General features: G+C 47.0%; 1 long non-coding RNA gene across 2 annotated transcripts; it reads left to right on the top strand.

The window, feature by feature from the left end:
• Positions 1–288: 288 nt before the first annotated feature.
• LOC137843695 (uncharacterized) lies at positions 289–24,915 on the top strand. Of its 2 annotated transcripts, XR_011089630.1 has the most exons (4): positions 289–458; positions 3,564–3,736; positions 13,794–13,899; positions 22,848–24,915. It is a non-coding gene; the product is annotated as an uncharacterized lncRNA (long non-coding RNA). The 2 variants fall into 2 exon arrangements; XR_011089631.1 differs by lacking the exons at positions 13,794–13,899; positions 22,848–24,915 and adding an exon at positions 4,120–7,172.
• The last annotated feature ends 1,741 nt before the right edge of the window (positions 24,916–26,656 follow it).

Here is a 26,656-nt window from a genome sequence, read left to right as displayed (position 1 = left end):
AATACAAATTTAGAAAATCGCTGTCCACACAGGAGGCTCTAATTTGTCCAGCCCATGTCAGCGTTTGGTACCAGATGGCTCCCTCAAATACAAAGAACAGTAGCAGGCAGTTGCAGAGCAATCTCTCTTCCACGACAGCCCTTTTCCTAACCTCTAACAGCTGGCTTCACCCTGCTGCATGACATTGTATACGCCTTCCAAATGCTTCTTACTACTGGCTATAATGACCCTAGGTATTATTATCCACATAAATTACACTTTGGCTCTTGGGTTTCAGGAGCCCCGGGTGGCAGTGGGTCTTGCAGCCTCATTAAGCTCTCAAATATACCCTTCCTTCTTGCTCCCGTGCCAGTCCCTTCTTGCCCATCCTGAATGGGTGCACGGACCTGCCCTGGACATCAGTGGTGCATGGACCTGCCTCCCCTCCCTCAGCCCACTGGCTCCTGTGGTGTCTGTAGGTGAGAGCAAAATCAGGCCATAACCTCTGCAATTGCTGGTGACTCTAATTAATAGAGTTCTATTTTTAACCAGCTTTTTTTCAGGAGATATGGGTACTTTGGCATAATAGCAGCTAGCGCATTAAAAATAGGTGAGCTTGCTAAACAGGCTGTGAATAGTTACCTTACCTTCTGTTCTTTGTTTTTGAACTTAGGGGAAGAGGAAAAAAATATCTGTGGTTGCTTAATGGAGTATTAATATCTCGCTGCTGCGATTATTCCATCTGTCAAACGTGGAAATGTTCCCCCATGCTCAGGCACTGTGTTTTTGAATGGAGACAGAATTAACGTGGCTGAGGCTGTACGAAACCTTCTATTCATAGGGCACAGTTTCTTGCTGTGCCAAGTCCCTTTCCTTGCATTCTAGTTACATTGTCAACGAGTTCATTAGCTCTTGGTCCAGAGTCAGAAGCAAAAGAGCTGTAATTGCAGCTTCTGGAAAATAATGTCTTTGGGGGGAGCTTTTTTTTTCTTTTTTTTTTTTTTTAAATTAACATAATTTTACACACATTAAAATATATATATATATATTTATATATATATATATATATATATAAAAGTTGAAATGACATGCATCTCATTTTTAAAACTACTGGATTTTCCCTAATGGACCGAATGGATGATGGAGATGGCAGGAGCAACCTTTTAGCAGTGCAGTTAATTGACCATGGCTCAGTGTGCCTAGGTTACGGTGGATTTTCCATTACTGGAAATACTGATATGCAGACGGAATTTCTCGTCTTAAGAAACTTCCTCTAGATAAAATTAATTCTGTGTTAAAAGGGAAATGAAGATGGGGGATCACGTTGGCCACCCTCACCGTGTTACATTACCTCTGACTCCAGTGCTGTTGGGATCACCGCAACTCTTTCGGACAAGGGCTGAATAAAATCCGGCCTGAACACTTGCTGCTGGATTTGTGGCTGGTGCAAACCTCGGGCTGCAGGCAGTGGGGTGGTGGAGTGGGGCACGGGCAGCCCCACGGGGCTGGGGTTGCTCTTTCAGCCCCAGCACACGGTGTGCAGAAGAGCTGGGTTGGCAGAGCCTGGAATTGCTGCAATGCAGTTGGGCTTAATCCTGCCTTGGCATCGTGTGCCTGCCTTTACCCGGCATGCCTGTGTACCCTGCTTTATAAATAGAGGAGCAGAATGCAAAAATTAAAAGAGAGGAGCTTTTAAGGCCCATTACATGGTGTCATCATGCAAGAATTTGCAGTGGTGAGGATGACATCGAGCTGCAGGTGCTGCTCTGCCCTGCCCAGCACTGGGATTTCTCCTCGCTCCCATCCCTGCCAGCAGACATCTCGAGGTGGGCTCTGGGGAAGCAGCTGAATGACAGCAGGAAAAGAGGGGAGGGACAGGTTTCCTCCCTTCTGTAGGCAGGACAGGCTGGAGGGAGGGAAAATGTGGAGAAGAAGACATCTGTTAGTGCATAAGCTTTCTGTATTTCACCCAGTCTACTTCTATAGAGCTCCCCCTTGGCCATAAAGAAATCATCACCGAGATGCCAAGCATACCTTCTCCACAAGTATCTCCCACTGATCGTAAAATGAATTTAGGATGATTAGCTTTCCAGATGATAAGTTTAGGGAAGCTTTAATCCACCCATGGAGCAGATCCTGAACTTTGGGTGTTACAGCTGTGCTCTTGTGCCCTGCTTTGCACCAAATTGAGCAAGTGATGCCTGGACTCTTCAGTCCGCAAGCAGCTATTCTGGCAGCGAATGTGTCAAATGCCCCATGAAAAACACACCAGCCTGCTCGTGCAGTTGATAGTTCCTGAAAAAACAGAGGTTATTTACAATTTCTTGCAACACCCCATTTTCAGCATTCCCAGCTTCAAAGTCCTGGAGTTTGTAACTAAAATACTGAGGGCTTTTTGTGATGTATTTATACAAACATGAACATTGAATCCAAGTGTAAGCCTCTTCCCTTCAATGCATGCAGTGTTGTCCATGCAATGTGTCCTCTCTTCTGGATAAGCATGGGAGAAAAAAAAAAAAAAAGAAAAAAGAAAAAAAAAAAGAAAAAAAAAAACAACAGGTGATACTGTGTAAAGAACTTCAAGAACTTCGATAAATAGCTGGTGGGGGTCCCTTCTCTCTCTCTCTCTTTTTCTTTCTTCCTTTCTTTCTTTCTTTCTTTCTTTCTTTCTTTCTTTCTTTCTTTCTTTCTTAATCTCTCTCTCTCTTTCTTTCTCTCTTATTTATTTATTTATTTATTTATTTATTTTTGAGAAGATGGCAATATGTAGCCTGTTGAGGCAGAAAAAGAAAAGCCCCTCATTCTTTTCACCTGTTGCAGTAGCTTCAAATTTTTTCTTAGCTAAAATTACTGGGTTCAAATGCAGCATAGCACGATGCTATATAGAAACCCAGAGACATAGCAGAGTCATATTTTCGGCTGACATAAATCAGCAGGGAGCCATTTATACCCTCTGAGTATCTGGCAGGGGATTAGCTATTTGCTCTCCTGCCCTCCCTGCCAGAGGCTCACCCCACGAAGAAGGAATGGCTTTGACCCGAAGAAGTTGTAAAGAAAGGTTGGGGTTACGCACGTGTGTTACCGCCGGGTCGATGCGGGTGGGAATTTGCAGCAGGGCAGTGCCCGTGGGAGGTGATTTAGCTCTGCTGTCTGCAGAGGGGACGGCACATTTCCTTAGGCACTGGCATGCCGAGGGATGCCCAGGGCCGGATGGCAAAGGTTTCTGCCTGGGCACCATCCCCAGCAGAAGATCTCTGCAAGGAAAGGGCAATGTTGGGAGACAATGGGAGCCTTAATTGCAGATAAACACTGGCAAAGTCACATGAATCATTAGCCAATGCATTAAATTGTTACATAAATTTTGGAGAAGAGAAAGAAGAGACTTAGCTGTTGAAATCTGGCATTGACAAAAAAATCTGTTCCCACCTATTATCCTCTGAGGCAGACAAAGGGTGAAGAAAAAGGAAAGAGGAGATAGAAACCACATATAAACATTAATTAATGCTCTCCAGGCTTTTTCTTCTTGGTCACGTTAAACCTTTGATCCCCAGGATTTAAAACAGTGCCTTTCTATTGGTCTCCAGATAATGAGTTTGGAAAGGAGTGCTGCGGGAAAGCCTTCACCTTCACATCCTCACCCAGCCGGCCGGAGCAGCAGCACGGGCGCTACCAAGATGTTTCTGTTCACCCTCACCACGCATTCTTTGTGTCCACCCTGCTTGCTTTCCACTGGCAGTGCATTAAATGAGCGTGTAAGGTCAGTTGTGCCATCACCGCCGAAAGGTGGTAATATCGCATGATGTATTACCCCAGCTATTCACAAATATCTGAACACTTTTCCAAAATGCGCTAGCAGCCAGCTGTTCCTGCTGGCATAATGGCACAGCCTGGAGGGAACGGGGTGCCTCGGCTGCGTCCCTGCCACGTGGGCTCGGTGCTGCTGGCAGGGAGGGCTGGGAGGGATTTCTCCTGCAGCGCTCGCTGCTGCTCTTTGGCAGGGGAAATGCTCCTTCACGTGAACTCTGAGGTTAAGCCACATCATTCCTGAGTGTCACTCAGCGCTTAGAGGTGCTGTCAAGAAGATGACACAAGAATTTGTTAAGAAACTAATGTTTCCCCTCTTCCCCAGCTCTCCCTAAGGGCTCGCAGGCACCGAGGCTGAGGAAGCACTGATGAGAGGGAGGACTCTGCACACAGCAGCTGCCCCAGGGCCGAGGCAAAGGGGCTGGCTCCATGTGCCCGTGCTGGGGCTGTGTGTCCTTCCTGGGACAGAGGAGCGGGATGCACAAGGCCTGGTCACTTTTTTCTGCTGTATCAGTGAACCTTAACCCCATTTATTATTATTTCTGGGATTCCAAGGATCCTTATTCCGAGCGAAGAGTGAGCTTTGCTGTGGGTGACTGTGACCTGGCTGCGCAGCATCATTGTCCAACCTGAGTCTCTCCATCAAGAAATAGATAATATCCAGATAATACCAGTCTCAAGAGGTATCAAATGGCACATCTGCACAGATTTTTCTCAGAGTCAAATCCACAGGCAGCACTCAGCCCATGACAAGTAGGAGCGAGCCTGAAACACAGCCGGAGAGGGGGCGATGCCCAGCCCGAGAGGGGTCTCCTCTTTCAGGAGCTGAGCTCTCTGTCATTCGCAGAGCAAACCATTCATTTTCTCTGGCGAATAATGATAGTTTAGGGTTAAGATTTATGGCATGGCTGTTAGTTCCTTGATGGTAGATACGCAAGGCTATTTAGCTATTGCCGAAGGTGGAAATCCATAAAGATGATGGAAGAGTCTCTCCCCAGACAGCACAAAAGGTCAATTCATTTTTTTTTCTGAAGATCTCCCCAAGCTGGTGATGCTGTTGGTTTCCCTCTCCCCTTTCCCTTGGCACACGTAGCTTTGTTCCTCCAGTTTTATGTGCATGCAGGAAAGGAGCCACTCTTCTATATTCTGCCCCCATATATTTGTATTTCTCCCCTAATGTCATACTCAGGTTCAGACCCTCCAGCCTGAGCACTTTTGCCACCACCTTGCTGCCAGCCCCTTGTCAAACCCTTCCTGGGACTCCTTCCCACCCTGCTTGTTTCACCCCACCCTGAATATTTTTGGTGTGTTTTGCATGGTTCCTTGTTTAGTTCCTGATTGCACCCTCAAAATAAACATTGGGAAAACAAAGCGAGAGAAAACCCAAATCTTAGCATGTTTGTTGCTGGGTATTTCAGTAGAAAATAAAAACGTGGAAGGGGCAATAGTAGTTGGGACTGCATGGGAAACCAAGTCAAAATCTGTCAAAATGGAGTTCTCTGTCAAAACAAAATTTTGGCTGAATTTTCCCCAGGTCACAAGAGAGCCTCAAGCGTGGGGTTTGGTGGGCAGGCAGTGCTGGTGCTGGCATGCCCGGACCCTTCTCCACATCCCACAGCTCCCCGCTGGCATGGCCCATCTGCAGCCGCCTGGGAGAAGGGCAGAGCACCACAATAAACAACAAACAGGGGTGGTGGAGCCAAGCAAAACAGAGGAGGCGAAAGCACTGGTAATTGTTTTGTTTTGGAAAAAGGATTTGAGAGCAGGCAGCGTGTGAGCAGGATGGATCCGTGCTAACACTTGGCACCCCCTGGCACGGTGACGGGGGCGTGCATAGCTCTGGGCCCCCGGCGAGGGCTGTCCCTGCATGCCAGCTGCAATGTTGCTGCTCATTTCTTTCATCGGTGAGGACGCCTGTTGGCTTCCCCAAAACCTCACCTCCCAAAAGATGGGTGGCCTCGAGGAAAGGGGCTTAGCCCATGCTTCAGGCAAACCTGCCCAACATCCATCCAATTTTAGTGAGAATGGGGAGCGCCATGAGAAAAGCAGGGATCCCTGCTGATCTCTTCCCTGGCAGCAGGCAGATGGTGTGGCCAAGCCCTGGACACCAGCCCCAGCCCGAGTGGTGAGGCCAGAACCTCTGGGTGACCCAGCGACTGCACCCCGCTGGGAAACACTCCTTTCCCTGCTACACCAGTGGTTTTTGTGGTTTCAGGCTCAGTCAGTCCATTAAATAATTGGAATTGTGCCATGGATAGGCAAGAGAGAGCAAACTGGGCTTTTCTTTTTTTTTTTTTTTTTTTCCCCATAAGCACTGGGTGTGATGTTGATTTATCTGGGCAGGAACACACCAGCCTGGAGAGCAATGCCATGCTGGGTGTGTGCACTGACAGCGCAGCTGGTGTCTGCACTCTGTCCACCGTCCCCAAACCAAAAATATCCTGGGCAAAGCGGCCTGGGGACAGTGGCTCAACTCTTCCTGCCCAGTTCTTCGGATATTGCAGTCAGAACATGCCATGGAAGCTGGGAGGGCTTTGAGAAGGTGCAGAAACCCTACTGCAACCCCTGGCGAGACCATTTGAAACAGAAATATTTCAGGTTCTGCTCTCAGTGCTCCCATTTTGCAGAGTTCTTTAAAATGAAATGCAAGTCGTATGCCCTTAGTGAGGGGGGGAAAAAAAAAAAAGAGGATGGATGGGTAACACCTCATTTTCTTTCAAATCCAAATAATTTGACCTCCCACAGAATACAATCCATAGAATTTTATGTTCAGTGCCTGTGTCAGAAGATGCAATTGTGGCTCTTAACTGTTGTACGAGAGATGGATTGTTGCGGGCTTCTGGCCCTGCATTGGCAAAGCAGACACAAGCTCACAGCAGCAGTAAAGGTGAAGGTGAAAAATGCCTGAAGCCCTGCTCCAAAAGAAGGTTCTAACACATCACCCACCCTGGACTTAGCTTGGGTGCCTGAAGCACTGGTGCAAGAGGAGAGGACACGGCCCCTGCCCAGCTCTCCTTGCTGTGCAGATGGTCTCTCAGCAGACAAGGAATGAGACAAGTAAAGGCAGCAGCTGCCCACGCCGTGTCCCTCTTGCTCCTGAGTTCCTGCCAGGAGTGGGATGGGAAGGAGCTCTTGAATGAGACAAACAGGCTGTCTCCTTTGCCTCACTGCTTAGCTGTCTGGTGTGGTGGAAATTCATTTTCCTCCCAGCCTTTTGGGAGAATCCTGCTCTTCTGTGTTTTTTACCAAGGGCTGCATACCAAGCCTCTGCTCATCAGCGGCCAGGCAAGAGCCAGGAAGAGCTTTGCTCCCCCCGAGGCATGGAAAGCCTGAGTGGAGCGCTAGCCCTGCCTGTTCTTGGATGCTCTCTGATAATGATATTTTAATAAAAGATCTGTCACTCAAATATTTCTGAATCGGTAAAGAAAAAAGGAATGAAACTGGGTAATCGGAACCCTGAGCCCAAAGGGGTAATTAAAAAAAAAAAAGAAAACACCACAGAGTGGGTGAGAGACCCTAAATATCAACCTTAGAGTCAGAATCCCTCTGGGAAAGATTTTTTTGTCTGAAATCCAGCAAGGTCTGTGATTCATAGCCTGATTCTGCCCTGCAATGGGAGCTGTGGAGGACACAAGGCATATTCAGGTGTTAGGTGCTCTCTCCGTCCTCCACCACCAGGTCCAGTCCCTGCCTTGAGCTGGAAGAGACCCAGAAACAAGTGAAACATCTTGAGATGGAGCTGATCACGGACCAGACCTCTTGGTTCTTGTTCAGGCAGTGCTCCACCAACATGAGGGCCTTGCCAGCTCCTGTGATTGTGTGCTGCAGGTTGAGGACAGGTGGCGTTTGCCCCAAAACTGAGGTCCCCTGAGAGTCCCAGTTCTGGGAGAGGTAGAAATGGAACTAAATCATCCCCACCTTTTGGGGTAGCTGGGAAAAGCTTGAAAAAAAGGCCTTCTTCAAGAGAAGAGTTTAGGAGGCAACCTTTATTGTATTCAAAATCTCGTAACTTTAAGGCTGATCTCATTATCTGTGGAGATGAGTCACGGGTTTTTGAACGTGTGTGGGTGGCAACATAAAAATTTCATCTGAGTAAGGAGAGTGGGGTTCGGAGAGTGGGCAGTTGGTACTTTCTCTCATCCTCCCACATGAGACAGTGTCACTTCGAAAGGTGATGGAGTGAATCATTTCTTCTCCTTTCCATGGCAGATCTGGCTGAAGCATGTGTGCACAGCCTGTCCCTGTCGTTTGACACTCGTTTAACACAGACCTTCAACGTTTATCTCAGGGGGCTTTCTGCTAAGGGTCTCCCAGCAAGAGGGGCTTGCAGGCTGGGAGCGGGGTCTCTTCATCACCTTCTTGGCCAGGAGCATCTCCTCCACCTGGTGCACACAGTTAATTCAATGACTGCTGGAGAGATAAAACCATACTGTGATAATTAATCAAAATGTACGGGTACGTAGGCACTCCATCGGCACTTGCTGCGCCTTGGGCTTATTTCACTGTCACTTGATAATGCACTTCTCATCCTGTGAAATACAAACTTGGGTGGAGCTTCCCTTTTCACCCCTTTGATTGTTCATCTGGAATCCCAAGGGACTAGAAATGAAATACATTGGCTTAAGTGATGTTCCCCAGATCAGTAACTGGATCCTGGGAGGATTCCCTGGGGCAGTTTTCCACCAGGTGGGAAGAGGGATGTGTCTCACTGCACTGACCCCTGCTAAGGCAAGCACATGCTTGAGTCACTTACTTATTTTTATTTGTGTGATTTGGCGCAATAAATCACGCTCGTGTTTCCCAGTCTGCCCTGTGCAGCAGTCCAGACGCTTTCCCATCCCATTTTGAAGTGCAGCCTCGAGGCTCTCCATCACCCTGCGCTGCCTGCAGGCACTCAGAGCAAAGCAAGCTCTGCCCAGGATTCACATACCTGTCCTCACCCATCGGCAGCACTGGCCTCTGCATCTGCAGCAGTCACCCTGGCAGGGGAAGGTTGCACAGGCATCTCCTTTCTTGCCAAAAGGTGAAAAGCAGAAAGGACTTGTCCTGTGGAAAGAAATAGGCCTCTACTCAGCTTCCTGAAAAATATTCTCCAGTGAGAAATGGAAACATTAAAGCACGCAAATTATTCCTTGAAGAAAACAGTCTATTTGGAAAGAAAAAAAAAAAAAAAAAAAAAAAAAAGAGAACAACAAACCCACTTTTCAAAGATTTTTATAGTTATAGATATTTTGGCCTTGTTTTTCTAGCTCATTTTTCTGTGAATGAGAACTTAAATGAATCAATTCCATCTTATCCTAACTGATATTATTTATGTTTCTATCTGGCCAAGGTAGATGGAAGCCCATCATTTTAGGCGCTGTCTGGATAATAGCAAAACTCTAAGTTTAGCACTTGCCAGCAACATGCCTAGAAATAATCCCTAAAAATCATGAAACAGAAGAATATACTCACTTCTTCCAGTACACAGAAGTTGTCTGCTTTTGGATACTTATCAAAATAGCTGTTCTGGAATAATTACTTTGGTAGGAACATTTGTGTTCCAAAATAAGAGTCTCAGTTTGCCATTTACCTTAACACAGCTTGGAAGCTCATTTCCACATATCTCGCGTTAGGCAACTTCTCACCAAGATGGCTACACAAGGCCATGCGTAATAACACTTCCTTCTCACGCTGGATCGCACGCCCCAGGATTTCCAGGTCTTTGACAGTTCACAGCACATTAAGCGAGGTGATTAAGTGCTATTTAATCTCTTTGGTACAGATGGGTAAAACAAGGCAGTAATTGGTGAAGCAACTCAAGGTCTTGCTACAAACTGGGGAAGGACCCAAAACCATTGGATTTGCTTTGTTTTCACCACCCAGCACAGCCCGGTTCATCACGTATCCACCAGGGCAGTGGGGAGCTGTGATTCCCCCGCTCCTCCCCAGCACCTCTGTGCTTTGGTGGGGCAATCGCATGCAAATGCACACCCGTAAACACATGGAGAAGGTTGCTTGATCCGCCTGGCTTGCCTGGCCTAATTGAAAGCGTAGAGGTCTGTTGTGGTGCCTGTTGCTATAAACACACGGGCAATTTGCACAAGTATGTGACATTGTAAAAGTTCCTGAAAGATTTTATCTCGTTGATCTTGGCTGGAAGCCCTTTATTCACAGAGAAATGCCAGGTAGAAAGACAATAAGCATGTATCCATGTGTATATTTTCAACTTCCTAAAGGCCATCAAATTGGAAAGGGAGTTAGTTTACTTTACGCAAACATCTTCTGACTTGAAGGCAAGGTAACCCAGGAAAAGCCTTTCCTTTAAAAAAAAATATTGTGCTTGTTGGTGTGACTCTGTGCAGATTGTCTGGCAGATCTTTAACAATCTCTTGTACCTCTGAGTTATTTTGATTTTAAAATATTAGCTCATAAGCAATCTTAAGCTGTCAAAACTAAAGGATTGTACAAAATAGCTTCAAGGTTACATAAACAGAGTAGCTGGGAAGTGATTCGGCAATGCGCATTCATCTCAAGAGCACAAGGCATTTATTTTTTAAAGAAATTTTCCACCCGAACACTGGACCTCTTTATTTTGGGAAGCACGGGTTTGATGGGATTGGAATACTCTGTGTAAGGAGAAGGAAGGTCAGATGGCAGAAGACAAACTGGGCAGAGGAAGGCAAAAAAAAGGAGCTGGGGCAGCAAATGCCAAGCAGACGTTCAGTGAGTTTTGTGATGAGAAACAACTGGGGATGGGTGGGAGCTGAGAGAGGCAAGTGGTATAAATTAAGGTGTGCTTATACTAATGGGGTAAATAATTGGGGGGTTGGGGTGGGGGAGAGGAGCACAAGCATGAGCCTTCAAGCAGGCAAAGGCTGGAGGTAAATAGGAACTGCTAGAAAGTTCACCTGGTGTAGGGCATCGGGGGAGAGGTGGAGCTAATGGCAGATGGAGTAGGAGATGGTGGAGGGTGGACAGGAAAGAGGGGCTGGTGTTTGGGGTGGGAGTGAGCTCCGTGGCGGAAGAATAGGACTGGAGTGGAGGAGCAGAGATGGGGAGAGAGCAACTGGGAAAGCACAGAGCTTGTTGTGGGACAGGGAAAGGCGAGGGGCCAGGAGCATGTTGTGGTGACAGGGCAGAAGCGTTAAGGGCACACATGGTAAAATCCTCCAGCCCTGAGGGCTCATTGCAGTAGTCCTCCTCCCTCCTGGAGCAGGAGATCTTATTGCACAGGGATATGGGCAAGGGTGAGCTGCCCCTTAGCCCCAGCACACGTTATCCCACAAAAATCAGCAGGACTTGGGGTAACAAGCAGTGTTGCTTGTCACAGTGCCCTCCTGAGCCAAGGCTTCAGCTGTTTCCTCTCCTTCCTTCTCCTCATTATTTTTGCTGCATTTTTTTCAGCCACAAAGCTCTCTGAGCCACTGACTCCATTCATTTAATATTAGTGCAGCTTCCTAGATGCTTACAAGAGATGTGTGTTTATATTGACCCTAATTCAGCAAAACACTAAGCATGTGCCTAACTTTCAGCAACTGAACAGGCCAGCAGGACTATTGTGTGATTAAAGCCAAACATAACTTGGTGTCTATTCTGTAGAGGGCCTACTCAGCTAATTAGTTAAATCTTCTACAAAAATTCACTCGGACTCTTAATAAAGCAATGGTCTGCAAACAGCTGTTGTGTGACTCTGCCCAGGTCACATTATCTTGTTTGCAGTTTAGATGCCTGAAATATCTGACAACTTCTTCCTTGTCTGGAGTTTAATTGTTCACGAGAAACTCTCACTCCTTCCCCAGCAAGACATACTAAAGCCACCAAACATTAATTGATTTAAATACGCATGGTACCTACCAGGTAGATGTGGTAAATCACAATTGTCAGGTAATTAAATGCTACCCGTAAATCACGTTGGAGAATGTGAACCAAGCATTCAGTGTCAATGCTTTTAATTAATGCTGTAAAACAATATTTCAGGCTTAGATCTAGTTGTACAAGGCAGATAACGTATCAAATGATGGCTAATAAAATCTCAGCCGTGGATATGGCACTAATGACCAGTAGCTGCTGTGATCTGGATACCCCAGTGGCACCCCAACAGGTGGCCCGCTGCGAGCGGCGGCATGCAATGTTATTGCAGGGGGATTATGAGTGGTCATTATACTCTCATTGCTCGTGTAATGCTGGATTAATTAACCAGCAAGCAGAATTATCTCCCCCCAGATTCATCACCTGTTAAAATGTAGCAGCAGGTCATGGAGGATTAGGCTTGGGGGCCTGATTCTGCCCGTCTTTTTGGCTCTGGTGCCCGTGTTGGTTGGTTTGCAGCCCTGGAAGCAGCCGTGTGTTAGGGAAGTGTTTTACAAGATGTAGAGAAAGGGTCAAATCTTAAAACAATGCTAAGGAGCATGACACTGTTCACAAAGGAGTTCTGGTGCTTTTGCAAATCTCTTTACCTGTTTACTTTCCTGAAGGTCTCAGAAGGGAAGATGCTGATGGCTCTGAGCACCATTTCTGTTGCAGGAAAAAGAGGCAGCCAAGCTGTTTTGTGCCTGGTGGTGGTGATGCTCGAGGGCTGTGCATCAGGCAGGCTCCCCAAGCACTGTGGGACAGGACTGGTGCCCGTGTGTCAAGGGCAAGAGCCCAGAGCTCCCTCGCTGAGCGACGCGTCCCAAGTCCTGCACGCCCTTGGCAGGGTTCTGCCCAGCTCACAGCAAATCCCACTCTGTGCAGAGAGATTTGGGGATGGATCAGTGAGTGGAAAACCTTTGCTTACCATGTGGGGAATGGCCCACAGCTGTCCAAGAGCAGGGCTCTGCTCTGGACTTCACATGTGATACAGGGAGGTGAAACCTCCAGGGTAATTGAAATTTGTTGCATCTGAGAAGTAATTTGAGCATTTTATTGAAGAAAAGAAGTGTCCTGTTCAAAAAAAGTAGTGTTTGTGCATCCATGTTAACAGCCCTTTTTGTTTTTCAACAACAAAAAAATCATTTTTAAAGCAAAAATCATTGCTGGTAAGTGAATGTTTTGCTGATAAAACCATTAACCATATTTTTTTAAGCTAATGAAACACCAAATTTGAGAAAGGGTCAACGCAGATCACTTCAAAATGCTCACATTTCATAGGAAAGGAATGGAAAAAAAACTTTAACTCTAAACCAGTTCTTTGCTTTCTTCTGTTACCTCCATACTCTCCCGTGCTTTACAAACTGCCCTCATCCCACAGAGCATTTCAATTCCATTAGCCCAGTGTTTCCCAAAATAAAGTATTTCAGCATTTCTAGGGGCTGCTAAGCTGGTCTTCTACTTAAATTTATATCTAATCAGTGGTCTTGTTCCTTCTTTTCTCTCAGATACTTAGTTATTAAACATACCGAAATATTCTTTATAACCCACTTACGTGCAAATTATCTGTAATTTATGAAGGATTAAGGCTTACCTAAAACACGCTGCTCCAGTCCCTTATCCATTATGACCCGTATCCATTTTGAATTTGTCCTAAAAGTGCTTTTGGCTCGCATAGCTCCCAGTGGGAGGAAGTTTAAGTTCAGACCCAATTTATCGCGTCCTAAATGCATGGTTGGAAGGAGCCAACATCATCACTCAAGATTTCTTGCAGATCCTGGCAACTCCGCAGTGCTCCAAGACCATTGTTTAAAAAAAAAAACACTTGTGCAAGTGAAATCCTGTCTCTATGATTTTCACAGCCAAATTTTAGTTGGTGGTTTGGGAGTGGGCTTTGAATGTGGTGTAGGTCAGGTTGGGTCAGGAGTGGGGGATGTTTCATGGCACCGAAATGGGGACGAGTGGCATGGAGGTGCCGTGGAGCTGAATTTCAGCACCTTGCCTGAAGACAGAGATGTGTCTAACCCATTCCCGGGAGCAGAGACAAACTCCTTGCCTTCCCAAAGTGGGGACACACAGAGAAACTGCCCCGTTAGTCCCATTCCCAAGGCACAGGCTGAGCCAACAAGGTTCTGGGCTCTTCTAACTCTGAAGCTCTCCTCTTTCCTCCATCCTTGCAGGGATTTGGCCACTCATCCCCCCTCCACAGATCCCTGCTGCTGGGCATGGCGATAAAACACGCAGCAGATGACAAGGCATGGGAACCAGCGAGCATCGCCTGGCAAGGTGGGTAATTTATGGTCGTCTTTGGAAATCACAGAGCCGGGCTGTGTGTAAGCGGCGGCACAGGTGGAAGCGGCTGTGCTGGGAGGGGATGAGTAAATCATTTTTTATCAAAAGGGCTATTTTGTCAGCAGGTCTATTGCGGTCTAACCTCAGCAGAGTTTGTTTAGACATTGGGCTCGGAGTGGGCTGGATGAGCAAGGGTATCAGTGCGTTTCCTCTTCTGCCTGTTTAATGGTGGCGTTGGGACGTTTGTTTTCACCCTCCTTCAGAGCTGCTCCACCGGTCCTCCTGCCTCAGGGGCAAATGGGAACAAATGTGCTTTGTGTGGTTTCTAGATGACTGTCAAAATGCCATGGGATAAATATGAGTTGGCTGGAAGGGAAAAGGGCTCCAGGAAAAAAAAATAAAAATAATAAAAAATAATATAAAAAAGCAGATAACTATTTTTTCCCTGATCCGTGATGCCTTTGTTTTGTTTCTTGATGTGTTGGTTGGTACATTGCCTGGTGCTTGCTTACTGCTTGTCTTGCCAAGAGGACGTGAACTGTTTTCCTTCTCCCTTGATTTTGTTTTTATTTGCTTATTCCTTTAGTATCCCTGGGTGAGGAAAAGGTGAAACAGTCCTCTGGCTTTTGAGATGGCTCAAACAAGGCTGGCCAAGAGCATCTTACATTTGAATGGAGCTTTTTTTCTCAGCTTCACTGCCGACCTTGATTTGTGATGCTGGAGTTGGATGCCATAATTAGGATGGGTCGACTAGGACTCAGTAGGTGCACAGAATATAAGGTTTGGGAGAAATAAGTCTTGGGTTCTTTCTTGCATTCCTGCTGATCCACATGCTGTTCCAGACACATTTGCTAACTTTTTTTCTAATTGCCACAAAAAGCTGGAAAATAATTGTGTGCAATAGCTGCCATTTTCCTTTCATCTCTCTGCTCCCAGCCTCTCTCCTTCTTGCACATGTGAAGGCTGTGTGTTCTGCACGTGTGTTCAGCTCTCTGAAGGGAGGATTGTTTGTTTGGGTTTGGGTTTTTCAGTGCTTGGCAGAACCAGAGCTCTGGGTTCCCCAATAAACATAACAAATAGGAGTACTGCTGATGCTCTGTCACTCCAGGAAGTGGGGCATGAGGAAAACCTCTTCCTGCGGTGAGCTGAGCAATTTTAGCATGAGCACTGGCAGCAGCAATGCCAAGCAATGCAGGTAATTTTGTGGCTGCAATGTGACGGTGGGACCTCTCCTCTCATTTGTATTCTCCTCCATTTCCCTGCTCTTTTCCCTTTCTTTTTTCTTGTTTGCTCCAAATCCCCTGCCAGCAGAGCAGCAAAATAAAATGAACACAACCTCAGTGGCTTTACCCTTACCTTAGCAAAGCCAACCCCTGCAACCTGCTCAAAGGCAGCCTGAGCAGGGAGGAGATGGGGTGCTGCATGTCACCCCCTAACAGCTCCCAGCCCCTGAAATGCTCAGCAGCAGGCTGGCAATAATCTCCCATACAAGCCAGCAGGATGCTTTCAGTATTTTAACACAGCCTGCTGTTCTGGAGCTCAGGCAACAACTTGGGGCTGCTGGAGGTGGCAGCCCCACGTCCCCCAGGTCAGGCACGACCCATCCCCTGCGCCTGTGTCACATCTGGTCTGCACTGCAGGGCTTACTCCGCTATAGGGCTGGATAAAATAGCTCACAGAGCTTAATTGTTCTTCCACAGAGCTAAGCATTTACACCCCAGGGCTTAATTGTTCCTCTGCGCTGATTGCCCAGTTGCACTCCAGGGCTTCCTGTGGATTTTGTGGGCACCATTTGTGGAAACAGAGGCACGGGGACAAACGGGGCAGCACCGAGGGATGAGCTGGCTCTGGCTCCCCCTCTCCTTTCCCATTTCCCGAGCCCTTCTCTCTCCAGGCACGCGTGTTGAGACAACTCACAGCGAGCTAGGTGAGAAGCTGGCAGAGCAGCAGCTTAAATCTCAATTACCTTCCTCCTCGTTCATTTGCGCAGGATCCTTATCTCTCCCCATGTAACTCTCTGTATTTAATTATATGCAATGATAATGCTTCACACACTAAGTGCATTATTAAGCAATTCTTAAGATAAGTAGTTTTCTGGATCCCCAATTATGATTAGATATTGGCAATCAAGCTGTCTTCCAGTCTCACTCCTGAGCTGCCCTGCCAAAAACAGTCATGTTTGGTAGGTGAGACACGAGACCCGTGTGGGAAGCTGCCTTGTGAGGAGAAATTGAGGCAAAAAGTGTTCATGGGTACAAGACAGATGTGGCCACTCACATCCCTGTTTCAGACAATGACCTGGGGGTGGCCTTGCTGTCCCAGCGGACTGGCTGGATGCAGAGGTGCAAGGTGTGTGTCCTCACCTTGGCCATGACTTGAGTTGTGGAAGCTGTGAAGCTGCCACAGCTCTCAGGTTTTGAGGCTCCCTCTTCAGTCTTCACTGTGACAGCCAGGATGGCAGCAGTCTCCTTTACAGCCATCCCTCAGGACTTAAAGGTCTGAATCTAGAAATGAGTGGAAGTGAGTTTCTTCCATTTCTTCCCATAGTTTGTGTTCCTTGATCCTCTAGCCATCTCCACTGAGTTCATCTGCTCCCTCCCTTTAAGCCTGTGCACCTCTGAAAACCATACCTGAGCTGGGAAGATGAACTTGGTGCTTTCCAACTTGATAAAGGCTCCCCTCCACCTTTCATTTCATCTCGGTTTATCCTTCCTAGTTATCCCTCCCAAACACTGGCTTGCTTTGCAGAGCAGGGATGGGTCAACAGAGTGATCTGGTACATGGGGTGAGTGCTTCTGGACCCCGATACCCAGCAAGGGGATGCAGGCGGGCTCTAAGGATGGTGGCACCTCTTGCAGTGTTCTTCCTCTTTTGCCCACATGCAGTACAGCATTTCTGGTGCTGTCTGGGGCTGTTTCCTTGAGGTCTCCTTGTCCGAGCAGTGTCCACCCCTGCCCACGTGAGACCCATCGTGCTGGCAGCCAGTGTATCATTGCTGCACTACAAAGGGCAAGGGATTATGGGGATTCCTCTTAATTCTGTACAGGAAAATGCTGTTTGTAAGTGTAATTGAGAGGATGGCTTTGGAGTCAATGACTATGAGCTTATGTTGTAGATGGATCGTGTTTCACCTCTTTCAAAGCATTTAAGAGCTTACCAGAAAAACAAATGTCATTGCTCAATCTGTGAAGTGTCTATATGCAACTTGCTGTCTCAGTTCCTTCCCTTCAAGATAAATTGGAAACAGATTTATTTCATGTCTCATACTCTCTGAAGGTTACAGTTGCCCCCTCCTTCAGTGTTGATGCATACGTGTGTATTTATGTATGTGTGTAAAGCGATAGCCTATGACTTGACTGTGTAATTGCTAAGGGTGCTTTCATCCACTCTCCAAGTATTCCTGGTGAAAGAAATATTTAATCGTAGTTGTTCATAGGAAATCTTTAATCTTAGCTTTGCAATATATATGCTTCTATTAATTGCAGAAGGACAGATTCTCTGGCGGCATAAAGGAGTAGGTGCTCAGTGCAGCCAGCCAGGTTGATTTACCCTGTCCAGAGAACATATTTTTTTCCCTGCCCAAGTATTCGGTTGTTATTAGCTGAATCTTGACTCTTAACCCTTTGACTTTAAAATGCAAATGTATGGGAACAGCTTGGACAGCCCCCAAGAACTTTTCCACCCTGTATTTGAGAATTGTTGGACCTCAAGCCTGGTTCTGGGGCTGTCAAAACTATAGAGATCTATGTAAGACTTTAAATGTTTGCAGCTTGTAGGCATTAATCAGGAATTGGGGGATAGAAGGGCTGCAGGTCTCCAGCCAGGGCGAGCATTGCACTTCCAGTGCCATTTGCATGTTGCCTGCAGCAGCAGCACCCACCCTGTCCAGTGCCCCGGCAGGGCTCAGCCATCACCGCCCACAGAGAAAGAGCCAGGAGCCCTTGCTGGCAACCAAATCATTGGGTAAAGCACCCCGCTTCCCTTCAGGAGGAGTAAGGATTGAGAAACAGCACAGAGGGTAAGCAGATAGCGAGCAAAGAGCTTCGCTAATGTTCTCCAGTGTGCCAACAATAATATATTTTCTGCAGTAATACTTTGCATTTTGCTAGCACATTTCTTCATGCCTCTCATGGTGTTCTGTGAGCAGTAATTAATTACAGTCTCATTACATCTCTGTTAGATCCATTTATTTATTTATGAAGAACTTTCCATCCCCAAGCACTCTGGAATCTGTTAATCACCGAAAGGCAAACAGCGTTCCCCTGCGCCCAGAGCCACGAGATCTGCTGCGAAAACGCAGCCGCTGCTGGGCTGGGGATAAACACAAAGAGGGCTCTTGTGAGCACAGCTCCAGGCTGTGATTTCAGTCAGGGTTTGATTCTTGCCTCTACTCCACATTTCTGCAAACCAGGTCTCTCTAAACTGTCCATGGCAGAAACAAGCTTGTTTTTTTTGGGCTAGTGAAGAGGAAGAGATGTTCTGTCTGAAACGCTGCGCGCTGCACTGGGATTGATATTAATTTGCTTCAGAGCAAATTAAAACAGATTAATTAAAACCACAGCTATGGTTTATGAGGAAGGGGACATTTCTTACTCTGTGCTTGCAGAGCTTGGGCAATTGGTTTTGTGTGGCATTGCCCTGCTGCAGCTTGTAGCTCCCACCTACCCGCTTTTACCGAGGGAGGTGAGGAATGCTAGGAGGAGAAGTTTTGGCTGACAGCAAGCAACGAGCCAAACAAAAATAAGAGCAGGATTTCTGGTTTGACTTTATACCACCTCCTTGCCATGAGATTTTAACAGGCATTTCAGTAGATAGGAGCAGGGCTTGGCAGACTGCATGGTGGATGGCATCTCCAGCTGTGAAATGCCCTATCAGTGTGGGCATCGCTCCTGGCTTTGGGAACACATTTAGTTCTCTTTGCTTACCCAGAGCTACCAGGATTTCCCAGGAGATATCTGACCTCCCTCGTGGTATTCAGAGAATTTTGCTGTCCTCTGACCAGGAGGCAGGAAGCCTGGCCAAACTCCTCTGCTATAGACCAGAATTTCTGCATAAGTCCCTGGTGAGAAGAGTGAGCTGGGCAATGCTGGGATGAAGCTGGGCCATGATGGGGCTGTCCCAGGACTTGAGCGCAGAAGGTCCAGCCATGCCCCCCAGCCACTCTCACCCCTGGTCGTGGTTCTCGTCTAGCACTAACAGATCTCCTCTGCTCGTCTGAGCGAAAACATGCTAAAAGGCACCACACATAAGCAATTAGCTCCCATGAAACTTTCCACCATTAAGAACAATGGCTGGCTTAGTTCTCATCTGATTGAATTAATGATATTCTAACAAGTGATGGTTTTTTCCTTTTAAATTTTCTCATTTGGAAGGAATTGCTCGTCGTAAATTACACACATAAAAATTAGGCCGGTGTTTTGTATTGTTTACAACAAGCACTTCAGGGTTATGGATGTTACTCATTGATTTATAATGTTTAATTTTTTCCCCGCCGTTCAAGCTCTCCATAAATCAAGTGGAGATGTCAACTCTGTGTCAACATTTCAGTCAGCCTGCAAGTTGCGGGCAAGTTGGGACAGCAGATCTCATGGAGAAGGTTGACTCTTCTCCTCACTGTCTTTCCCATTTTGATGAAACAATAAGAAGGTGAGGCTGGCACTTGTCAGTTATTTCTGAGTCACATTTCATTAGGCCTTTTTCAAACACTCCGGAGAACAATGTTTGAGGCAAGTGATCCAAACAGCTCATGTTCCCGCTTGTGCACTTGTGGGCTAGGGCAGCAGCTGCCGTGGAATTACACTGGGAGGCTCAGCAGGTGTCTGATGGTCCTGGACCGGATCCGGATGATGTCAGGCAGCTCTCATCCTGGCAGGCTCCTCTTCCCCGAACCCCAGCGAGCTCCTGGGGTCATCATTTCGAAAGCCTGAAGAGGCTGGTTGTTTTACCAAGACACCCCATGAGGTGATGGGACTTCCAGGAGCGTCTAAGGCAAGCTGGGTGCAGCTCTGGATGTGCCAGTGACCCAGAGTAGGTGCTTGGGTGAGCCCCAGTAAAGGGAAGATTCAAGGAGTTTCAGCAAACAGCATTTGTCGTCAGTGAAATGAACAGGAATTCGGGAGCTAAGGACCCCTGAGAGTCTCTGCAGAAGTTTTCTTCATAGGGTAAGTCAGGGTCTTTGGAAATCTAGGAAGAAAAACTCCCTTTCCCCAGAGATATAGCTTAGAAGCACCGCAGGCTTGGTGAAGAATATCCAGAAATGTGGGTAACTTGTAAAGTTCCCTACATCAGGGCAAAACTGAGTACTGCTGGCCTCTCTCTTGGGTCTACTTCCAGGTTTCTGCAGAGCCCTCGGCATTGCTCTGTTGTCACAAGGGCACCTGGTGTCCACCCCAAAACCTCCTGACCAGTGGTCACAAGACTGGCAATGTACCCCACAGAGTCCATATGAGGTTTTTCTGGAAATGAGGTCTGGGCTTACTGGGTTTGAAGTCAAAGAGAAGGATGGAGTCACCGGGCTCACCGTAGGCCGGGGGATGGCAGTCCCCAATTTCTGCCTCCTACCTGCCCCGTACCTACAACAGGCACATGAGGAGGAGCCAGGCCTCATGTTAAAACTAAAGTGCCCAGCAGATGCAGGTATGTGTGTGTGGGGCTATCTCTCATAATTCCTGCCTACTCCATGCCTACACTCGGCAGGCTTATCAGCCTGCCACTTTCCTAAGCGATAGGGCTCGCCCAGTTGTAATAACAAAAGTAAATAAATACATTTTAATGATCCGATGCTGGTAATTAACGAAGCTGAAAAACAGATGTCTCCCTGAAGAACTCATAAGGCATCCTATTGCATAAGCTCACCCATTATGTGGATATGAGTTGATTATTAAAAGAAAACATTTAGCAAATGCAGAACAGGATATTCATCTGCTATTACATAATGGTAATAAGCAATTGAATTCAAGCAGTGATAGTCTTCCAGCCCTTACCGAATGCCGAGTGAAGTGTATTTATGGCCTCCGATGTGAAATAGTCCTCCTTGTTTTTCCAAGACGAGAAGAGATCTTTCAAGAGATAATAAAGAAAATAGACTCTAGTTGCTTTAACATGAAGCAAGATGAGTCCTCCGGATTAGTTTGGATTAGTCTGTTGCTAGTGGCATGGAGGTTTGGCTCTTGGCCATTTATTCACCTAGAATACGTACAGCTAATTGGAAAAGCACCTGCGATGAGATGTAGCTCACCACCTGCACTTTGCTGAAATAAAATAAGCCTACATAATTGACTACATTACCTATTAATGTTATGAAATCACCCCCAGGCATTTTTATTATTATTATCATCTCCTCCCGCCTTCCCCCTCCCCAAGCTTTTATGAATCAAACTTTTGTCTCTTGCTTTTTCCTTAGAAGCCTCAGGATTGTGCCACTGTATCAAGACCAGGGCTGCTGCGACTGACTTGCTTCTCCCTGCAGGGGAAACCTGGGAAATTAATCCTCCTTAGTAGGGAGAAGAAATAGTTTGGCATTTACCTGCTTGTTCTTGTGGGGCAGAGCCTCCTCTTGGTCTCCCTCCTTTCTCTTACCCCCTGCAAAATCTGGTGGGAGTCTTTTGACTGCCCTGTGTGGCTATTGGGATAACCCCGGTTATGATGATATAAAACTTTTTTTTTTTTTTTTTTTTTTTTTTTTTTTTTTTGGCAAACTGCACAGGGTGGACTTTGCCTACACCCCGTGAGCAGGAGATGTTTTGAGGTTGGTGTGCTCAGTTGGTTTAGAGGCAGGTGGGCTCCGTGCCTCTTAGCGATTGCATTTTAAATACATTGGTTGTGTCATCCCTTGCTGGAAGACCTTGTGCTCTGAGCTGCAAAGAGGAGATGCAAGGAGTGAGTGACAGCAGGCACCAGGAAAAGGAGGAGAGTCAGACCCAGGTGGGCATGTGGTTCTGGGTCTTATGTGCTCAGCACAGCACAGCCTTGCTCCTGGCAGTGGCCAAGGCTTACAAGGATTAAAAACCTCAGACAAAAACCTCTGTTGCTGCTTAATTGCTAGGGAAATGAAGATAGAGATAGGAAGACTCATGGAGAAGAGCCATAGGAAATTCCTCATGTTTTATCTTCTCCCCCTCCTGGCAACTTTGCCACAAACTTGAACCAAGCTCAAATCAAGCCATCTCTGTGCGGCTCTGAAGAACCACATTAAGAGTCTCAGGGCATTTCCTGATTGTAGAGGAGGGCAGCCCCAAACTCCTGTGGTCAGAGACACCATGCCAAAACTTGGGCCTGATTTCCAAGGTGAGTGGCAGAACAGGGAATGAAATGTAGGAGCCAAGTTTGTTCCTGAGGTAGCCTAACTGTTTAGCTTTGCTCCAGTTGCCAAACCTTCATCCTCAGCATGAGCAGCTGGAGATGTTTTGGGCTTCAGCTGGAACAAGCAAACCCAGTTGTTCTTCGCCATTTCAAATCACAAAGGGAAAGTGTATAATTGTTGTTCCTGGTTTATAATTATTGTTGTTCTGTATTGATAATTACCCTTATGACTGCATGTATGATTGCATCGCTTTTGGATTCAATGACCCTACTAAAACTACCAAAGTGCCAAGAATAATTAGGGTCAATGGGAGGACTGGTTAAAACCCCTTTGGGTAGCAAAACAGCAGTAGATAGGGAAAGCTCCTGTCCATGTCGGGTATGTGTGGGAAGGGCTGGAGATAGTGAGTTTGGTGAGCGAGGGCAGATGCAGAGGCTGGGATTTGGGGTTGAAAACATTTGTCCAGATGCAGCAGAGAGATCTGAGCTCTTTTGAGCACTGAGCTTGCTAAAGTGGCCCCTTTGGGTGCCCAAACAAGGAAAACTGTTGATTATTTTTTCCTTTCTTTCATTAGAAAAAACAGTTTTCTGCAACTAGATTATTTATATATAAACAGGCCTGCTCTTAACATTGAATGCAGGTCGTGGAGTATTCTCCCATGCAATGTGGTCATGCGAAGTCCCACCCATTGACTCACTCTTTGGGCCAAAGAGGTAACCTTAGTCTGGCTATTCGAGGCTGTGTGTGCAATGCACTACAGCTCAGCAAACATTCAAGACCAGGCTGTGCTCCAAAAAGCTCCTAATCCAAGGAGGAACTTGCAGCAAGAAATAATGAACTCTCGCCCGAGGGCTGGGGGTAAAAGCCAGAGCTGCGCGGTGCGAAGCTGAAGGGTGTTGGGACTTAGGAATCCAGCTCAGCTGCGGATGGAGCCAGCTGTGAAATACCATTGCCAATCAATCTTCCGGGCTGCACATGTTGCAAGACATCCCCTTTCACTTCCCAGAAGCTGTTTAGACCCAAGGGGTAGGGTCGGGCCCAGCGTTAAGGGACATAGCTGTGATTTCTCACTGGAGCACAATTTCCTCCTGTCCCACACGGAAATATCTCCAGCGGTGAAGAGCCTTCTCAGCCACCAAGCCACAGGGATAAAAGAAATCTTGCCACATACCCTGGGAGGCCTTAATGGGTGAGGGCCCCTCTGCAGCTGAAACGTGCTTGGGTGCACTCACAGGAGGCCTGTGTGGGCTTGCTGTCGGCACCAGTTGTGTTCCCATTGCTGTCACAATGGCCACGGCTCAGATCTGCTGGCCACTTGTGCTCCTCCAGACAAGGTCATCTGTGGGAAATGCACTACCACCAACGAAGCTTGGATGTCCCCTCATGTCAAAGCATGTGTGCTCATGACAAGCTCCTCTTTGGATCTGAAGTAAATTTCTTCAGCTTCTCTATATTTGTCCCTCTGATTTGCAGTTTGAGGATTGCACCCAAATATTTGAGGCAGGGACACCAAAGCCAACAGGATCCCAAAGGGCCCAGGACCCTTGCTGGCAGAGCAAACCTTCCACCCTGGGGACACTTAGGACTCATCCAGTGACCCTGGACCTTATCTACAAAGGCACAAAAGATGGGCTGTTAGCTCAGGATTTGCAAAGCATCATGCAGGGCAGCAGGAGATCCCACTGCTCCTATACCCAGAGCCTTGGTGGCTTCTGCAAATCCGTCCCATTCAGTTACAGCACTCAATTCCCAGCCTCTCTGCTTGCTCACAATTATTTATTGTGTTGGGTTTGTTTTGTGTTTTCCAGACAAAACAGGAAACAGTTTTGTCTGAGTTTCCTTGCTTTGAATACCAGCGAAGTGTGTGTGTCTATGGCTGCATGCGAGGGAAATGAGGTACATCTCATAATACTGAAACCAAATCCAAGTTTCCCACAGTCAAAGCCTACTAAAAATGCAATTTCTGTCCAGCAATGAGAAGACCTTGAAGACAGCGTGTGTGCCATGAATCAGAGCAGATTTACCTCACTGCAAGCTTCCCAGCACAGGTCTGTAGAAGACAGCTCAAGGTGCTCCCAGCCAGGGAGCCACCAGCAGCACTGAGGTACTGAGGTTTAATGCATTACCAGCAGGAAGGTGGCTTCAGCAAATACATTTAATCCTGCAATTGCCCAGGGCTAGAGAGGAGCACCCAGGCAGTGCCTGCATTGCAGCTGACCGACAGCAATTTGCCCAGCTGCTCAATGGCCCTTGAGTTTTTCCCCACTGCTGCCACTGGAACTGTATTTCAGGGCATCTCTGCTGCCAAATCAATTTGCATTGCTCAGGTGCACAGCACTGCAGCAATTCGTAGCAGGGAGACCAGAACCAGGCCTCCATGCACCAAGGGCTGAAGGTTTGATAACCCAAACCCTAGCATTGCCATGATAGCTTTTTTCTTCCTGAGGCTCCTAAGTATTATTGCTCTTATTATTTTAATTGACCTCTGAGAAAACAGCAGTGTCAAAACAGGAGCTCAGATTACCGAAGTTATTATCCTGTTGTGTACAATGAGTGATTATTTTATATATATATATATATATATAAACTCTTTATTTTGCAAAGGCAGCAGTTCAATAAATAATTAATGTTTCTTAATCCTGTAGCTATTTCTCTCGCTGTAAAAAATTAATTGGTTTTCCATCATCTGTTTCCCTCTAACCTGGAGGTATCTGGCAAAGCATTCATGCCCCTGCTTAAACATGCTCCTTGTAATCTTTGTCATGCCCATGGTACAGAATCTGGGGGATAAACAAACTAATCAGAGATATTAGAGGCACCTCCAGGAAGATTTAGTCATCGCAACACTTTGCGCTTATGCAGCATCCATCTGTCTGGGAATAATTAAGCCTCTCAACCCCTGATGAGGTAAATGCTGTGCTCATTGGTGTGCAGACTGGTAAACAGAGTCACAGAGAGGTTACACGGTTTGCCCCAGACCACACAGTAAGTCAATGGCACTGCCAAAAAGGGAAGATTTCCCCAATTTCTGTGTCACTATGAGGCCACATCACCTCTGAGACGTGCTGAAAACTCAGGGGCGAATGTGAAGGGGCTGCAGTTTGTCCACCAGCTCCAGGAAGCACCTGGTGTTAACAGTATTAACACTTAACATCTTGGAAACACCACATGTGGACATAGGCGAAAGGCAGAATGGCTCTTAGGTTGCAAATGCTTTTACACCCCCAAGTGACAAAAAGTAGCTGAATTATGGAAAGGGGGACTAACTCACAGTTCCTGGCAAGCCCGTACTGGATTAAATGCTTACTTCTGCTCTGTCTGCTGGTCATACACAGACAACCTGGCCCACAACCTGCCTTCTCTTCAGTGGGGATACAACCAGGGATGGAGGCTCAGTTGCAAACACCACACCAAAACACCCTCTCCAGGTCTACTAAGTCCATACTGGGGTTGTCACACCCACTAATCACCCCCACAAGCCCCATTTGCCACCTGAGGCTTAACTGCTTCACATGTGCAGCCTGTTGCTGCTTAATCCCCTGCCTCTTAAGCCCTGGCCTGCCTCACAGCAACCCCTGGCACTGCTACATCCACCACCAGCGGGGAACAGCAGCAAGAAGGTAATTTTTACGAACAACAGGCACATTTAAGACAAAAGTTTAGAGAAAAAGTTATTTCGCAGGAGGGAAATAGGACTTGCTCTCACTGCCTGCCAATTTCTTTCAATGCTCCAGGGCTGCCCTCAATCTCAGTCTGTTCCCCAAAGCATCTCTGGTCCCTGCTCTTCTTCCGTAAATGCTATCATCCTTCTGATCTGCTGTATCTTCTGACTTTCACCCCTTTGGCCTCAAACTTTGCAGGCTGATGAGGGAAATGAGAAGCCCTTAAAGCTTCTCAGCTGCTTCTCTAACAACCTTCAAGCATTTGCTGAAGGTTGGCTTTGAGACATTCAGTTTTCTCCCAGCTTATTTCTTCTCTACAAAGCTTCTCGGCTGCTGGCAGATGCAGTTCACCAGGAGAGCACACGGCATTCATAAATCCTCCCTGAGCACTCCTGCACTGCAAAATGCAGAGCAAAGCTCTGCCTGAAGCTCCTGCCTTCCCCTTGAGTGCATCCTCGCAGGTCGTGAGGCCGGCGTGATGTAGCAATGAGCTACTGCCCCCATTTAGCAGGGAAAAACGTGGAACTGCAGAGAGAGAAACAGTAACTGCCAGTGAGCTGAGAAATGTGACTTTTGTACCAAATAGTTGATGTCCTGGCTGTTTTCCATGGACTGCGGAGAGTTATGCTTTTGGGTCTGGTGGCTCTCATGTCTTAGTCACTGTTGTTGGCTGAAATGGCTATTGCTGCTGTCATTTCAGCAGTGTCATGGAGCTAAAAAGCAGCATGAAAGATGCTATTTCAGGCTCCTGTGGTCTTGCATTAACCATTGCTCTTGCTCCCATCTC

This window comes from Anas acuta, chromosome 23 (assembly GCF_963932015.1).
Source record: "Anas acuta chromosome 23, bAnaAcu1.1, whole genome shotgun sequence".
Classification (NCBI taxonomy): Eukaryota; Metazoa; Chordata; class Aves; order Anseriformes; family Anatidae; genus Anas; species Anas acuta.
The sequence above is the reverse complement of the archived record's forward strand: the minus strand, read 5'-3'. Positions and strand labels throughout refer to the sequence as shown.